Here is an 18,825-nt window from a genome sequence, read left to right as displayed (position 1 = left end):
ACTATCATTTTTTCACCTCACTATAATTCAGAACTAATTAACACTTGAAAGGAAAGCTAATATGAAAATATTTTTAAAAATTATCAATGAAATTACTTTAATACCTCTGGGAAGAATAAATATTCATCAGTGATTTTTATTCATAAACAGATAACTTTACATAGAATCAAATGTTACTTTTATTTTCTCAATATGATTAAATATTAGAAAAATAAATGTTAAATATTAGAAAAATATTAGAAAAATAAGCGTAATTACGGTGGTGTTTTTTAAATGCACGTTAAAACTAAAGAAAAGAGTATTACTGTTATTTATATTGTTGTGGATTCAAAGAATTATTAATATGGAAAAACAGAAATACAACACAGCATATTCTGTTTCTGCTTTTTCATTCCTCTTTTATTGTAACCACTAATATATCAGTTCAGCTACTTGAAAATATTGTTATCATCCCTAGGGTACAAAGGAGTATAAGGTTTTCATTAATATATCAGAAATTGAGCACCTACTATGTACCTAGTATTGTTTAGCAAACACTGTAGAGGATGTAATTTCAATAAACAATTTGTATGCCCCCAAGGATTTAACTCTTTATTAGGAGAGATGAATCAAAGGAGTAACAAAAAGTGCTAAGGCAATGCAGTCAATGAAGAAATACATTATGGCTTGGCTCAGCGTAAATTTCACAGAGAAGGTAATATTATTATCTGCACCCCAGAATACAGTTAACATTTTTTGACATGCAGAGATGGAGGAAAGGACTATCCGGCACAAATATAGTCAAGAAAAAATACACGACAGAGGAAAGGAAAAGTTATATTGAGTGAGTGATAATATTTCTGGTTTGCAGTGTGGTAGATGATAAATTAACAAACTAAGAAGGAAGAACCTGTAATAGTAAACTAAAACACAATACAGCAAAAGAAACAGAAACATCAGTATTTGAAAAATTTAAAGCAATTGAATGCACATATTCAGGCTTGGGTTTTTAAAAAATTATACTGTCAGAATAATATTAACAATCACCCACTGAGTTGTTAGAATGGCTACTGTAGTTTTATGAGGATTTTTCACATGCATCAACGTTTTAAGTTGAGGAAATCAATGGAATAGACCTCAAGTAATTGACTCAATTCAAGCAGCTAGTAAATGACGCGGCCAGGATTCAAATCAGGAATATGTCCAGAGTTTGAGTTCTGACCACTGTTATACAGCCTCCAGGTGTGGGAGAGGGTAGATTTTAATATGGTGCAAGAACAAACTGGAGGCTGCAAGGTCAGTTGAAAAGCCAATTTCAGAGTTCAGCCAAGAGAAATTGTTATCTGAAGCAGGTTAGAGGTCTTGGGATTCTAAAAGAAGAAATTTATCCAATATGGAAATAGGAACAGCAGAATGTGATGACTGAAAGGAATGTGAGATGTGAGGAGACTTAGGAATTTGTATCAGACAACACAAAATGCTGCAAAGAATTTGAGTATAATGAGAATAAGGCCATTGAATTTTTTATAAAGTTGTCATTTGCTACCCTGAGAGTATTTTTCAGTAGACAAAGTCAAAACCAGATTGCAAGAGACCGAAAAGGGGTAAAGAAACAGCAGCAACAAAAATGGTTTATCTTTCAAATTACTGGGCAGTAATTAAAAGAAAGATAAAATAGTAATTTAAGATTAAAAATTATCTCTCCAAGGAGGACATACAGATGGCCAAGGGGCACATGAAAGGATGCTCAACATCACTAATTATTAGAGAAATGCAAATCAAAACTACAATGAAGTATCACCTCACACGAGTCAGAATAGCCATCATCAAAAAATTTACAAACAATAAATGCTGGAGAGGGTGTGGAGGAAAGGGAACCCTCTTGCACTGGTGGTGGAAATGTAAATTGATACAGCCACTATGAAGAACAGTATGGAGGTTCCTTAAAAAGCTAAAAATAGAACTACCATATGACCCAGCAATACCACTACTGGGCATATACCCTGAGAAAACCATAATTCAAAAGGACACATGCACCCCAATGTTCATTGCAGCACTGTTTACAATAGCCAGGACATGGAAACAACCTAAATGTCCAGTGGCAGATGAATGGATAAAGAAGATGTGGTATATATATACAATGGAATATTACTCAGCCATAAAGAGGAACGAAATTGGGTCATTTGTAGAAATATGATGGACCTAGAGTCTGTCATACAGAGTGAAGCCAGAAAGAGAAAAGCAAATATTGTATATTAATGCATATATGTGGAATCTAGAAAAATCGTAGAGATCAACCTATTTGCAGGGCAGGAATAGAGATGCACATGTAGAGAAGGGACATGTGGACACAGTGGAGGAAAGAGAGGGTGGAACCAACTGGGAGATTAGGATTGACATATATACACTATCATGTGTAAAATAGATAGCAATATGCTATGAAGCACAGGAAGCTCAGTTCAGTGCTCTGTGACGACCTAGATGGGTGGGATGGGGGTGGGGTCAGGAAGGTCCAAGAGGGAGCAGATATAGGTATACATATAGCTGATTCACTTCATTGTACAGCAGAAACTAACACAACACTGTAAAGCAATTATACTCCAATAAAATTTTTTTTTAAAAAAGATTAAACAATTGATAGAATTTTAGAAGAGTTGTATCTGTGTGTGTGTGTGCGTGTGTGTGTGTGTGTGTGTGTTTTCAGGTTAGTGATTAGCAAGTCTTCATCCAACGCAACAGGTATATCCTACAAGAGGGAACATATTCCAAAACTTAAAACTGATAATAGGGTTAGTATAAAAATTGTAACACTAATCAAGTTACTTTTCTAATCATTAATGACACTAATTGTAATTTTTTTCTTAGATGTCTTTGAAGTATTTGACACAAGCTATCACTTATCTGCAAAGAAGGGAAGGCAATTTAAAACAAGAAAATTCCCAGAAATTCTAAAAGTAAATGGTCATGTTTAACTAATATAGTTTAAGGACTTCTTTTCAGTTTTAACTGCCTACATATAGAATCAAATTTCCTGTAGGTAAAATGGTTTCAAGTTTGAAAGATGAGATTAAAATGATGATAAATAAATGCATTGTAGTGATCTGTAAAATGCATAATTTTTTTCAGGAGTCTGTCACCTGAACAGGTATAAGCACCATGGATTTGGAGAACAAATACTGAAGTCAAGAAAAGATTCAGGAATGCCTATGGCAAGGTGAGATCCAGGGGATGTCTGGAAGGAATGGGAGTAAAAACACAGGCGAGAGACTAAGTCCTAGAAAAACTGCTGAATTCCTTTCTGTTGGTACAGGAGAGAAAAAGGAAAAAAAAAAAAAAACTCTACTGATATTTGTGATTTTCCCTAATGTATAAATTACTCTGCTGCTATTATTAAGTCATCTTCTTTTTTCAGTACTCCAAGCAAGAGCTGTTTGTCTCTGCCCATGGCAAGCACCATTCTTGTATAGCAGTATAGTGCAAGTAGCTATTGACTTAATATGGGGAATTAAATGATAACTGCCAAGTAATATGAGTATGATCTCATTGTATCTGAGATTTGTGATTCTCATATTTCCATTCCATTGCTTGTGAAATAGAATATGTAGCATTTAACCTTTCTTTGTGTATCTGTTTCTTTATGTGTCAAAAGGTATAATGATACTTATCCTCACAAGGGTGTTTTAAAGATTAATTAGCTAAGTGCTTGGAAGATAGAAAGCTTTATAAATGCTAAATATTCATATTCATTGAAGTCTGTCTTAAAATAATAAAATCAAAGTAATTCCGGAGTAATTCATTAATAAAATGGAAAATATAGCAACATCTTTGCTCTTTATCATTCAAGAAGCTGATATCTTTACATTTTCTCCTTCCTCTGTCTACTCTCTCAGTATCTCCAACAGTTCCCTCCTCCCTATGTAAAGACGTGAGTAAATAGCTAAACTGCAATTCTTAATCTAAACTTCATCTAAGTGTCTTTTTTCTTCAGGTTTAAATCAAATAATTAATGTTACCTGAGGGTATTTAACTTAGCTGAATGACGCCATATTAAACACTTTAAGAACTCCATAACATAGAATTTTATCACATTAAAAGTAATTGAAAGTGATTAAGGTACCTGTAATGAATGTCATATTATAGCAGCAATATGTGAAACTTTCAAGGATAGTGGGAACAAATAAGGGAAAAATATTTTGCAATGTACTAGGGCATTAAAAATGACAACAACTCAAAAATCTTATAAATAATAAGGGTTATAAAAAACAAAATATTTGTTTGATATCGACTGCATTTTATGGAATGTTGATAAAACATAATCTGGCAATACTAAATAACTAGTAGAATTCTTTGCATCATGGTGCTTTTTTAGTAGCCTGCCAAAAAGTAATGGGATTTAAATTGCATTATTGAAATTGAGAAGGCTCTGATACCCTGCCTAGATTGATTTAGTTTTTTTTTTTTTTTTTGATGCTGTGTAAGTGCAAAGCAAAATTTTGAAGGAGAAAAAAGTACATAGTAGTTAGCAGAGACTGATGTCTCAAATTACAAGTGAAAATTAACTTACACATTAACAATATTATCATTCTCTCAAATTACCTTTTCTGAGAAGCTTCAGCTTTATCGTGTGGTTTTGATGTTTGTTGTGTTTTAAATGGCATAAAAGAATAAAATGGTGTTCAGGGCTTCCCTGGTGGTGCAGTGGTTGAGAGTCCGCCTGCCGATGCAGGCGACACGGGTTCGTGCCCCGGACCAGGAAGATCCCACATGCTGTGGAGCGGCTGGGCCCGTGAGCCGCGGCCAGGGAGCCTGCGCGTCCGGAGCCTGTGCCCCGCAGCGGGAGAGGCCCACGTACAGCAAAAAAAAAAAAAAAAAAAAAAAAAAAATGGGGGACAATATAAAGATTATGTATGTCTCTAAGGTTTGGAGAAGCAGTTTCTGTGTATGTTCAGAGTCAAGTTTTTCTATCACCTGGTTTTTAGTTAGGCTATATGAATGCCTATTTAGTCAAGATACCTATGATTCCAGAAGATTGTTCAGTTTTAATGAAACATAAGGTTAATTCTGCTGTTAACATATAGAATATCATGCACTTATATGTGAAGTTGCTTGATTTTAATAACTTGTCAAGCACTTATATTTTGGGCATGTTTCCAAAATTTTATTTTATACTTTTTTTTTCTCTATCAGAAATCTCACTCAATCCCTTTGTATGATTCCCAAATCTGTATCTTCACACAAAACATTTTCTCTGGGTCCTGGCCTACATTTCTATCTGTGTATTTTGATATTTTCATCAAGAAATACAATTAACACCTTGCAACAGTTGTGATTCTTTGTCTTTAAGCAACAGAAACTGAATCTGATAAAAGTAGCAAAAATAAAAGAAAAAAAAGAATATTACTTCAAAGAATTGGAGCAAAATCCGAAGAAGCAGACTTTTGAAAGCACTGGAATCAAAGTAGTTTTAGAAAGTTGGTAGCAGGAATTAATGGGTAATATCTTTAGAGTTTGAGCATTAGAGTGGATTAGCTTTACCTATTTTTTCTTCTGGACTTTCCAACATGAGAGATGAATTCCCCAAAGAGAGAATTCCATTATAATCCTGGATCACAGACACACCCTTTGACTTCATAGGGGAGGGGAGGGCAAGGAGATACATAATTTCACCAAAATCAATGAAATGTGCTATCCAAAAATAATTGGCTAGCCAAAAATGTTGGCTAGTTAAAAAAACACAAAAAACAAAAACATTTTCCATCACGTAGTCTATATCAACATTTCAAAATCAAATCAGATTCTCTTATATCTTTGATATTGCACCTATGTCTGTATCCCTTAGCTTCCTTCATTCACCCGTACATGAAATTTTAACTTCAGAGTCAAGCTCAGTAGTATATTTTCTTTCTAATTACTTCGATATTCTCAGTGAAGTATGACTAAGTGGGCTCAGTTCCTTATCATTCATCTCTTTGTCTATCTTTAATGCCAATAAAACATTGTATGTTATGATAATCTTGAAATACAACAGTGTATGTCCTCCAAATTTCATCTTGTATTTAAAAGATATTTTGATGATATCAGGTAATTTCTCTTCTATATGAATTTTAGGATAAATTTTTAAACTTCTACTAAAAATACTTCCTGAATTTTGATTTAAGTTGCTTTGAATCTATACATTATTTTGTAAAGAATTGACATCTTCAATATTGGATCATTTATCTATAATCATGGTAAATCTCTTTATTTAGAGCTTTAATTTTTCTCAACTATACTTTGTAGTTTTTAGTATTATGTGATGCACATCTTTTATGAGATTTACTGACAAATATCTCATTTAATTCTTTGTTAATGGTTTTTCAGTTTTAATTTTAATATCTGATTGTTAGTATATAAAAATACAGTTGATCTCTTTTCCTGAAAATTAGTTAAACTCACTTATAAATCCTGGAATTTTCTTTATGGACATTGTAGGATTTTCACATATATGATCATATCATCTTCAAATAAAAGAATTTTTACTTTTTTTTTAAATCTGGAAGCTACTATTCTTTATCTTGCTTTATAGTCATTAGACTTTCTAGTATGATGCTATATAGAAGTGATGAGTGCAGAAATAGGCATGTTGATCCTGATATTAAAGGAAAAACAGACTTTGATTCTTACACTTTAGAATGATATTCTTTGTATTTTTTTGGTAGATGCTGTTAATCAGGTTAAGAAAAAACTCTTACGTTTAATCTGATGTGGATGTTCAATGTAGTAAAATTTGTTTTTTCTGTGTTGATTATTCAAAATTTATTTGTTATAGTAAAACAACTTTGCATTCTTGGGGGGAAAAAGCCACTTGGTCATGATATTTTATATTTTTATGTATCATTGGTTAGCATACTTTTTAAAATGCATCTATGGACCTGAAGCATTTAAATTTATAGTTTTCTTTTTTGGTAATGTCCTTTTACTTTACTATTGGTATCAAGCCAATGCCAGCCTCATAGAATTTATCAGGAAGTATATCTAGTCCTCAATTTTCTGGAATAAAATTTGGCCTGGAGTTTTCTTTGTGGAATAGTTTGTAAATAAAAAATTGTTTGTTTTATAGATATAGGAACACTCAGGTTATTTCTTCTTAAGTGAGTTTTCATAGTCTATGTTTTTCAAAGAAATTGTCATTTTCATCTAGTGTCTAGTTTATTGACTTGATTATTCATAATATCCCCTTATTTTCCTTTTGATATCTAGAAAATCTGTGATGTTGTAACCTCCCTCATTTCTACTATTGCTAATTTGACTATTCTCTTTTTTTCTTGATCAGTCTGGCTAAAGTTTCTATTAATCTTTCTGATTTGCTTAAAGAATCTGCTTTTGGTTTTATTCTCTTTCTCTATTCTTTGTCTCCTTTCTATTTCATTGATTTCCACTCCGATCTTTATCATTTCCTTTCTTTTGCTTACTTCTGGTTTAATTTGCCCATCATTTCCTAGATTCTTAATGTGAAATCTGGGATGTTTGATTTGAGAACTTTCTTTTTTTCAAATATAGGAAGATAGTGTTATATCTCCCTAGATACATGCATCCCAATGTTCATTGCAGCACTATTTACAATAACCAGGACATGGAAGCAACCTAAATGTCCAATGACAGAGGAATGGATAAAGAAGATGTGGTACATATATACAATGGAGTATTACTCAGCCATAAAAAGGAATGGAGTAATGTCATTTGCAGCAACATGGATGGACCTAGAGATTGTCATACTGAGTGAAGTAAGTCAGACAGAGAAAGACAAATATCATATGATATGGCTTATATGTGGAATTTTAAAATAGGGTATAAATGAACTTACCCACAAAACAGAAATAGAGTTAAGAATGTAGAAAACAAACTTATGGTTACCAGGGGGTCAGGGGGAGGGATAAGTTGGGAGATTTGGGATTGACATATACACACTACTATATATAAAATAGATAACTAATAAGGACCTACTGTATAGCACAGGGAACTCTACTCAATACTCTGTAAAGACCTGTATGGGAAAAGAATCTAAAAGAGTGGATATATGTATATGTATAATTGATTCACTTTGTTGTATACCCGAAACTAACACAACATCGTAAATCAACTATACTAATAAAATTGTTTTAAAAAGTAGTGCTTTAGCTGGATCTCCCGAATTTTATTTTTTTTATTTTTTTATTTTTTGTGGTACAAGGGCCTCTCACTGTTGTGGCCTCTCCCATTGCAGAGCACAGGCTCCGGACGCGCAGGCTCAGCGGCCATGGCCCACGGGCCCAGCCGCTCCGCGGCATGTGGGATCTTCCCGGACCGGGGCATGAACCCGCGTCCCCTGCATCGGCAGGCGGACTCCCAACCACTGTGCCACCAGGGAAGTCCCCGAATTTTAATATGTTGAGATTTCATTTTTGTTCAGTTCAAAATACTTTCTAATTTAATTTTTTATTTCTTTTTAGATACGATGGTTATTTAAGTGTTTAATATATTGTTTCCAAACATTTTGAAATTCCCAGATATATTTCTATTACTGATTTAAAGTTTGATTTTATTATAATCACAGAAAATGTTTTATATGAAATTATTTTAGATTCATTGAAACTTGTTTTAAAGCCCAGAATATAAACTGTCTTGGTGTGTGTGCTATGGTCACCTGTAAAAAATGTGTACTCTGCTATTACTGGGTAGACTCTTATTTAAATGTCAATTGGGTTAATTTTGTTAGTAGTTTTGTTCAACATTATGCATATTCACTGATTTTGTTTACTTGTTTGATTAACTGTGGAATAAGGGACATTGAAATCTCTAACTGTAATTGTAGATTTGTCTATTTCTCCTTCAAGTTTTATCTTTATTTCCTTCACATATTTAGAACATGTGTTATTATATGCATAAATATTTGGGATGCTAAAAAACGATGACTGCTATGATATATTAATACATTTATTTCTTTATTAAAAGTATCCTTTTAAAATTTTCTAATAATATTCTTTTCTTTGAAATCTACTGACATTAATGTAGCCACTCTATCTTTGGAACAGTGTTATAATGGTATATCATTTTATATCCCTTTATTTTAACCTAATTGTGTTTTTATATTTAAGTGGATTTCTACAAGCAAATATATGCCAATAAAATGGACAACTTGGAAGAAATGGACAAATTCTTAGAAATGCACAACCTTCCGAGACTGAACCAGGAAGAAATAGAAAATATGAACAGACCAATACAAACACTGATATTGAAACTGTGATTAAAAATCTTCCAAAAAACAAAAGCCCAGGACCAGATGGCTTCACAGGCAAATTGTATCAAACATTTAGAGAAGACCTAAAACCTAACCTATCAAACTCTTCCAAAATGTAGCAGAGGGAGGAACACTCCCAAACTCATTCTACGAGGCCACCATCACCCTGATACCAAAATCAGACAAAGATGAGGCCAATATCACTGATGAAAATAGATGCAATAATCCTCAACACAATACTAGCAAGCAGAATCCAACAGCACATTAAAAGGTTCATACACCATGATCAAGTGGGGTTTATCCCAGGAATGCAATGATTCTTCAATATACAAAAATCATTCAAGGTGATACACCATTTTAACAATTGAAGGAGAAAAACCATATGATCATCTCAATAGAGGCAGAGAAATCTTTTGACAAAATTCAACACACATTTATGATAAAAACCCTGCAGAAAGTAGGCATAGAGGGAAATTTCCTCAACATAATAAAGGCCATATATGAGAAACCCACAGCCAACATCATCCTCAATGGTGAAAAACTGAAAGCATTTCCACTAAGATCAGGACAAGATCAAGACAAGGTTGCCCACTCTCACCACTCTTATTCAACATAGTTATGGAAGTTTTAGCCACAGCAATCAGAGAAGAAAAAGAAATAAAAGGAATCCAAATTGTAAAAGAAGAAGTAAAGCTGTCACTGTTTGAAGATGACATGATACTATACATAGAGAATCCTAAAGATGCGACCAGAAAACTACTAGAGTTAATCAATGAATTTGGTAAAGTAGCAGGATGTGAAATTAATGCACAGAAATCTCTTGCATTTCTATACACTAATGATGAAAAATTTGAAAGTGAAATTAAGAAAAAACTCCCAGTTTCCATTGCAACAAAAAAAATAAAATACCTAGGAATAAACCTACCTAAGGAGATAAAAGACCTGTATGCAGAAACTGATAAGACACTGATGGGGATAACCTGGTGGCGCAGTGGTTGAGAGTCCACCTGCCGATGCAGGAGACACGGGTTTGTGCCCTGGTCTGGGAAGATCCCACATGCCGCGGAGTGGCTAGGGCCATGAGTCATGGCCGCTGAGCCTGCACGCCGCAATGGGAGAGGCCACAACAGTAAGAGGACCATGTTCCAAAAAACAACAACAACAACAACAAAAAAAACACTGATGGAAGAAATCAAAGATGATACAAATACATGGAGAGATATACCATGTTCTTGGATTGGAAGAATCAACATTATGAAAATGACTACTACCCAAAGCAATCTACAGATTCAATGCAATACCTATCAAACTACCACTGGCATTTTTCACAGAACTAGAACAAAAAATTTCACAATTTGTATGGAAACACAAAAGACCCTGAATAGCCAAAGCAACCTTGAGAAAGAAAAACGGAGCTGGAGGAATCACACTCCCTGACTTCAGAATATACTACAAAGCTACAGTAATCAAGACAGTATGTTACTGGCACAAAAACAGAAATATAGATCAATGGAACATGATAGAAAGCCCAGAGATAAACCCACCCACATATGGTCACCTTATCTTTGATAAAGGAGGCAAGAATATGCAGTGGAGAAAATATAGCCTCTTCAATAAGTGGTGCTGGGAAAACTGGACAGGTACATATAAAAGTATGAAATTAGAACACTCCCTAACACCATACACAAAAATAAACTCAAAACATGTTAAAGACCTAAATGTAAGGCCAGACACTATCAAAATCTTAGAGGAAAACATAGGCAGAACACTCTATGACATAAATCACAGCAAGATCCTTTTGGCCCCACCTCCTAGAGAAATGGAAATAAAAAAAAATAAACAAAAATGGATCTAATGAAACTTAAAAGCTTTTGCACAGTAAAGGAAACCATAAACAAGGCAAAAAGACAACCCTCAAAATGGGAGAAAATACTTGCAAATGAAGCAACTGAGAAAGGATTAATCTCCAAAATTTATAAGCAGCTCATGCAGCTCAGTATCAAGAAAACAAACAACCCAATCCAAAAATGGGCAGAAGACCTAGACAGACATTTCTCCAAAGAAGATATACAGATTGCCAACAAACATATGAAAGAATGCTCAACATCATTAATCATTAGAGAAATGCAAATCAAAACTACAATGAGATATCATCTCACACCGGTCAGAATGGCCATCACCAAAAAATCTACAAACAATAAATGCTGCAGACGGTGTGGAGAAAAGGGAACACTCTTGCACTGTTGGTGGGAATGTAAATTGATACAGCCACTATGGAGAACAGTATGGAGGTTCGTTAAAAAACTACAAATAGAACTACCATGTGACCCAGCAATCCCACTACGGGCATATACCCTGAGAAAACCATAATTCAAAAAGAGTCATGTACCAAAATGTTCATTTCAGCTCTATTTACAGTAGCCAGGACATGGAAGCAACCTAAGTGTCCATCATTGGATGAATGGATAAAGAAGATGTGGCACATATATACAATGGAATATTACTCAGTCATAAAAAGAAACGAAGTTGAGTTATTTGTAGTGAGGTGGATGGACCTAGAGTCTGTCATACAGAGTGAAGTAAGTCAGAAGAGAAAAACAAATACCTTATGCTAACACATTTTTATGGAATCTAAAAAAAAAAGAAATGGTCCTGAAGAACCTAGGGGCAAGACGGGAATAGAGACACAGACCTACTAGAGAATGGACTTGAGAATATGGGGAGGGGGAAGGGTAAGCTGTGACAAAGCGAGAGAGTGGCATGGACATATATACACTACCAAACGTAAAATAGATAGCTAGTGGGAAGCAGCTGTATAGCACAGGGAGATCAGCTCGGTGCTTTGTGACCACCTAGAGGGGTGGCGTAGCGAGGGTGGGAGGGAGGACGAGGCAAGAGGAAAGAGATATGGGAACATATGTATATGTATAACTGATTCACTTTGTTATAAAGCAGAAACTAACACACTATTGTAAAGCAATTATACTCCAATAAAGGTGTTAAAAAAGAAAGAAAAGAATATGACTCACATAACTAAACTGCTGGAATCTAAAGAAAGTGTGCATAGATTCTTCCTTTGTTATTTTACCTGCAAAATTCCAACCCTGGCATGCAGCAGATGAAAGAGGCATTCAATATATAGTATATGAAATTGTCAGTTATTGAAGTCACGTTAAAATATTGAGGTCCATTTTCAGATTTACAACCTACTTGAGTTTCTCAGTAGTTTTTTCTTTTTTTTCTTTTTTTTTTTTTTTGATGTATCCAATGTTGTTATTTTCTCTTTAGCTATACAAACAGAAATCTAAATATACTCAGATTTGCCATTGCTCCAGAGACTAAATGATTAGATGGAACTTATTTCTCCTTCTCATGAATTATTCTTATATTCTTATAAGATCAAGTTGAAATACACAAGTCCTAATTTTATTCCCTGTAGCAAGCAAAGATATCTCCTTTGTCCTTACTCATGGAATTTTGTAACCCTTAACTTACACCAAGAAAAGAAAGAAAAGGTAATCTTATGAAATGTTCTCCAGGTTATTTTCTGTCCTCATGAGGGTATATTATCCATGTGGTATAAACCTCTAAAATTTTATTATGGTACCTCTGAATAGCCCCCCTCCTCCTTCCCCTCAGTCACTCCCCCACTACTCTCACTTTCTTCTCATTGGTTATTGCAACTTGAAGTCTTATTAGTTTGGTTGCAAACAGATGGAAGTGTAGAAAAGATATGGGGAAAGCATACTCTTCTTGTGTCACAGTTCTGTCTCTTAGGGAGAATGAGAGTTGTTCCATTATCTGGTTGGTCCTGACTTAAGGACTCTAATTCAGACAACAGTAGGGGTTGGTAAGGTAGAGCAGCATGTTTACCTCTTCAGTGAGAGTTTCTTCCTTTTTGAAAAGTTGAGGTACGCATAGAATGAAGCTCAGATTAATTTTTACATCAGGTCACTCCATTTTCATTTAATGAAGTGACATGCCTCCCTTAACAGGTTTTAACACCATTTATGTACCATCTCCAAATAAACAGATCCTATTTGTGGAATCATTAGCATTAGAAGGATCTCTGATCAATCTATGTAACTCTACCATGAACACAAAGATCAACTGCTATTTAACCTAGGTAAGGAGACTCTGCATTCATTTTGACTTTATTTGCTTTAAAACTATATATTTCAAAGTACGATATGATGCTATTATGAGTTAAAAAATTTTTTTTTCCTACCGCAAATCAATAAAATATGTAGAGTCTACACTTTCTCCAGCCTGCAGTTTGCTTATTTATAAAATGAAAGACTTAAAAAATGCCCTCTAGGGATATTTCCAGGTCTAAAATACTGTAATGTTAATTACAAATCATAGCATTTTCACCGTATATGATCTTAAGAAGAAAAAAGTTTCTGATCCTTTCTTTAAATGCATTAAGATCAAAATATATATTTTACTAATATACAATATTATATTTGCATTTTTCTGTATTAATTCCACCACATTTAAAGCATGTTTTAAAATTCAATATATGACTTAAAACTAGATCTCTGTATAAATTGGATTATTCTCATGGGCCTCACTAGAAAAAATGAATTAAAAATTAACATTTTATAACATTACTAACACACATGTATCATTTAAGGCAGAGTGCCAAAGTAGGTTGTTTTCACTACAAAATACCCCATTAATATATAAACATCAAAATGTAGTTTATAAAATTATTTGTGTACTGAACCATTAATCCAAGGGGAAAAAAGTCATTTTGTTATCCTATCAGTTCTTTTAATTTAAAACATTTATTTCAACTTCGATGTTTCAGTACATATCTACTGTATTAGTTCCCTATGACTGCTGTAATAAATTAACAAAAACTTGATGGCTTAAAGCAAAAGACATTGGTTCTCTTTATGATTTTGGAGACCAGAGTCAAAAACGAATCTTATGGGGCTAAAATCAAGGTGCTAGCAGGGTTGTTCTCCCTACATAAGGTATAGGAGAGAATTCATTCCTTGACTCTTCCAGCTCCTGGCGACTGTAGGCATTCTTATTCAGTCCAATATCTGCCTCTGTGGTCACTTGGCTTTTCTTCTATCTCAAATCTCCCTCTGGCCCCTCTTATAAGGACACTTGTGATTGCATTTAGGGTCCACCTGGATAACTGAGGATAATCTCCACATCTCAAGATACTTAACATTATACATCTGCAAAGTCTTTTTTTTTTTTTTTTTTTTTCCCATATCAGCTAACATTTTAGGGATTAGGACTTGGGAAGGTTTTTTTCAGCATACCACATTTACTTTCCTAGAAATTAGAGTTTATTTTCATCAAACTCGACACTGATTTACAATCCACATAAGAATGACTCTGGACCTCCCAGACAATCATCCTTTAGTTACACATGAGCCTGAGCTGTTATAAACTGAGTGTTGACAATTTGGCATATTTTTGGTCACTGTATTATACATATCCTTCAGATAAAGAATTGAGCTCAATTTCCCCTGTGGCTTAAAGTATTGCTTTAGATTATAAACTCAATGGGAAGAAATGCAGAATAATAGGGCTTTTCTAGGAGTGATTGCTTCAGTGTGAGGTACAGGATGACATGCCATACATGTATTTTTATTCTGATTTCATGGAAAACGAACCACCCATGCCTCTTTGAAAATAAACAGGTGTCATATACAACAAAGCTGTCCGATTATGAAACACTTACCCACACTGGTAAATTGCTTGGAGGGTAGGGTAAACTTTTGTCAGATCTTGAAACAGGAAGAAAATGTCAGAGCAGACGATAGTAGAATATGGGGGGGGAAAAAAGGAAATAATTAGAATTACCAGGCTGAAAAATATAAAGAACAAAAATTTAACTTTGAAATTTCCATCCAGTGGTTTATTAAGAAGCCACATGAATCCTTGCTATACTAAGGCTACTGTGAACTTTTAGCAATTCTTAGTTGACAGAAAGGTGGGTCCATACACAGAGTTATATTTTAATAGAACTAGTGCGGCTTGTTCTGAAATATGATAGAGTGAGGGAGAGGAAGAAACAGAGGGAGAGGGAGAGAGAAGAGAGGAAAAACAGGGAAAAGAGAAATTAGAGCAGAGTTTACTTGTCTTAGATTTATTTACATCTAACAAGACCACTTAGAGTAAATGATATTTATAAACATAAGATCCCTAAATATACACAAAAAGGTAAATGTGGGTATTTTCCATAAGGCTCCTTCTTAGAGAGGCCTTTCTTTTCCTGACCACCTTATCAACATTTCTAACCACATTTCTCAACATTTTAAATTCTCATTTTCTAATTTATTTTTAAATTTTTGCAATAATCACTATATAACATTCAAACTATATGACTTAGTTATCTTATTTATTACTGTCTCTCACAATTGAATGCTAGCTCCAAAAAGGCAGTGTCACTACTAAAAATTGTCCACTACATATAGTATTCCACCTGCCAAGAATAGTATACCCTAAGAAGTAGAGATATATAGATTTTTAAATGAATAAATAGCTTGACTATTTAATTAACACTTCTGCAATGAAGAATTTATTTTCTAATTAATTGTTGAAATGTGTGTTTTTGTATAAACCAGCAGTCCCCAAGCTTTTTGGCACCAGGGACCAGCTTTATGGAGGTCAATTTTTCCATGGACCAGGGTGGGGGTGGTGTGGGAGTGTGGTGTTGGTTTGGGGATGATTCAAGCACATTACATTTATTGTGCACTTTATATCTATTATTATTACATTGTAATATATAATGAAATAATTACACAACTCACCATAATGCAGAATCAGTGGGAGCCCTGAGCTTGTTTTCACTTGCCACTCACTGATAGAGTTTTGATATTTGTCTGCAAGCAATTGATTTATTATGATCTCTGTTCAGTCAAACCTCCCTGCTAATGATAATCTGTATTTGTAGCTTCTCCCCAGTGCTAGCATCACTGACTCAGCTCCACTTCAGATCATCAGGTATTAAATTCTCATAAGGAACATGCAACCCAGATCCCTTGCATGCACAGTTCACAGTAGGGTTCATGCTCCTACGAGAATCTAATGCCACTCCTGATCTGACAGGAGGTGGAGCTCAGGCAGTAATGTGAGTGATGGGGAACAGCTGTAAATACAGATGAAGCTTCGCTAGCTCGCCCTCTGCTCACCTCCTGCGGTGCAGCTCGGTTCCTAACAGGTCATGGACCGCTACCAGTCTGTAGCATGGGGGTTGGGGACCCCTGGTATAAACTATCTCTCAAACTGGTCTTTAAAATGCAATGAACTTCATTAAAAAGCAAGTAAGTATGATTGGATTATATAATATTATTTGACTTTTAACATAGTCAGGAAATTGAAGACTAAATGCATATTAACCACTCCATTCCTCCGTTGATAGAAAAGCACCTAAGCCTAAGTTTGAACAAAAGGCATCTTCCTATTATATATGTTATATCATAATATTTCTAAGATAAGAGGAATACTTTCTTATTTTTTTTATTGAAGTTGGTTGATTTACAATGTTGTGCTAGTTTCAGGTAAAAAAGTGATTCCATTATACATATATATATATATATACTTTTTCAGATTCTTTTCCCTTATAGGTTATTACAAAATAGTGAGTATAGTCCCTTGTGTTATACAGTAGGTCCTTGTCAGTTACATATTTTATAAATAGTAGTGTGTATATGTTAATCCCCAATTCCTTATTTATCCCTCTTCCACCTTTCCCCCTTGGTAACCATAAGTTTGTTTTCTATGTCTATGGGTCTATTTCTGTTTTGTATATAGGTTCATTCATACCTTTTTTTTTCTTTTCTAGATTCCACATATAAGCAGCATCATATGATATTAGTCTTTCTCTGGCTTACTTCACTTAGTATGATAATCTCTAGGTCTATCCATGTTGCTGCAAATGGCATTACTTCATTCTTTTTTTATGGCTGGGTAATATCCCATTGTATATATATATATATATATATATATATATATATATATATATATATATATATATATATATATATATATATATATATATATATATATATACCACATCTTCTTTATCCATTCTTCTGTCAATGAACATTTAGGTTGCTTCCATGTCTTGGCTATGGTAAATAGTGCTGCAGTGAAATTTGGGGGGGCATGTATCTTTTCAAATTATGTATTTTTCTAGATATATGCCCAGGAGTGGGACTGAAAGATCACATGGTAGCTCTATTTTTAGTTCTTTGAGGAACCTCCATACTATTCTCCATAGTGGCTGTACCAATTTACATTCCCACCAATAGTGTAGGAGGGTTCCTTTTTCTCCACACCCTCTCCAGTACTTATTATTTATAGACTTTTTGATGATGGCCATTCAGATTGGTATAGTTTTGATTTGCATTTCTCTAATAATTAGTGATGTTGAGCCTCTTTTCATGTGCTTTCTTATTTTAAATCCTAGTATCTTGTTCAGTGCATATCATGTAGTAGGTGTTTAATATATATTTGTTAAAAAAAATTGAAACATCTTGATAAGATATAATTCACATACCATTCGATTCACCCATCTCATGTATACAATCTAAAGATTTTTAGTATTTGATAGAGTTGTAAATTATCACCACAATCAATTTGTACATTTCATCATTCCCCAAATAAACCCTGTACCCTTTAGCATAACCCCACAACCCCTCTAGCCCTAGTAAAACTGAATCTACTTTTTGGTCTATAGATTTGTCTATTCTGGACAAGTCATAAATTGAATCATATAATATGTGACTTTTTGTTTCTGGCTTCCTTAATGTAGCATGATGTTCTCAAGGTTTACCTTGCTGTAGCATGTATTATTATTTAATTCCTCTTTATTGCCAAATAATATTCCATTGTGTTCTTCCATTCCTCCATTGATAGGCATTTGGGATATTTCTACGTTTTGGCTATTATTAATAATGTTGCTATAAACATTGGTGTGCAAGTTTATGTGTGAACATGGTTTCAATAATTTTGGGTATAAGCCTAGCAGTAGAATTATTGGATCATGGTAAGTATATGTTTATCCTTTCCATAAACTGCCACAATATTTTCCAAAGTAACTGTGCCATTTTTCAATCCAACTAGTAATGTATGAAAGTCCCAATTTCTCCATATTCTTGCCACTTAACTGTTCTCTGTCTTTTTCGTATAGCTATCCTAATGTGAAATGATATCTCATTGTGGATTTGATTTGCATTTCCCTTTATGGCTGAAGATATTTGAATGTCTTTTCATAGTCTTTCTTTTTCTAAAGGTTACTAATCAACTGATCTTATTTTAATTTTTCCAGTTTCACTGAGGTATAGTTGACATATAACTTTGTATTAGTTTAAGACGTACAACATAATGATCTGATATTTGAATATATGGCAAAATGATAACCACAATAAGTTTGGTTAACATCAATCACCTCACATAGTTACAATTATTTGTCTTGTGATGAGAACTTAACTATAGTCACAGTGCTATATACCACATCCCAGAACTTATTTATATTATAACTGGAAGTTTGTACCTTTTGACCACCTTTACCCACTCCCCCCGTCCCTCCACTCCCCACTTTTGGCAACTACCAATCT

The sequence above is a fragment of the Delphinus delphis genome, chromosome 3, assembly GCF_949987515.2.
Source record: "Delphinus delphis chromosome 3, mDelDel1.2, whole genome shotgun sequence".
NCBI lineage: Eukaryota > Metazoa > Chordata > Mammalia > Artiodactyla > Delphinidae > Delphinus > Delphinus delphis.
The sequence above is the reverse complement of the archived record's forward strand: the minus strand, read 5'-3'. Positions refer to the sequence as shown.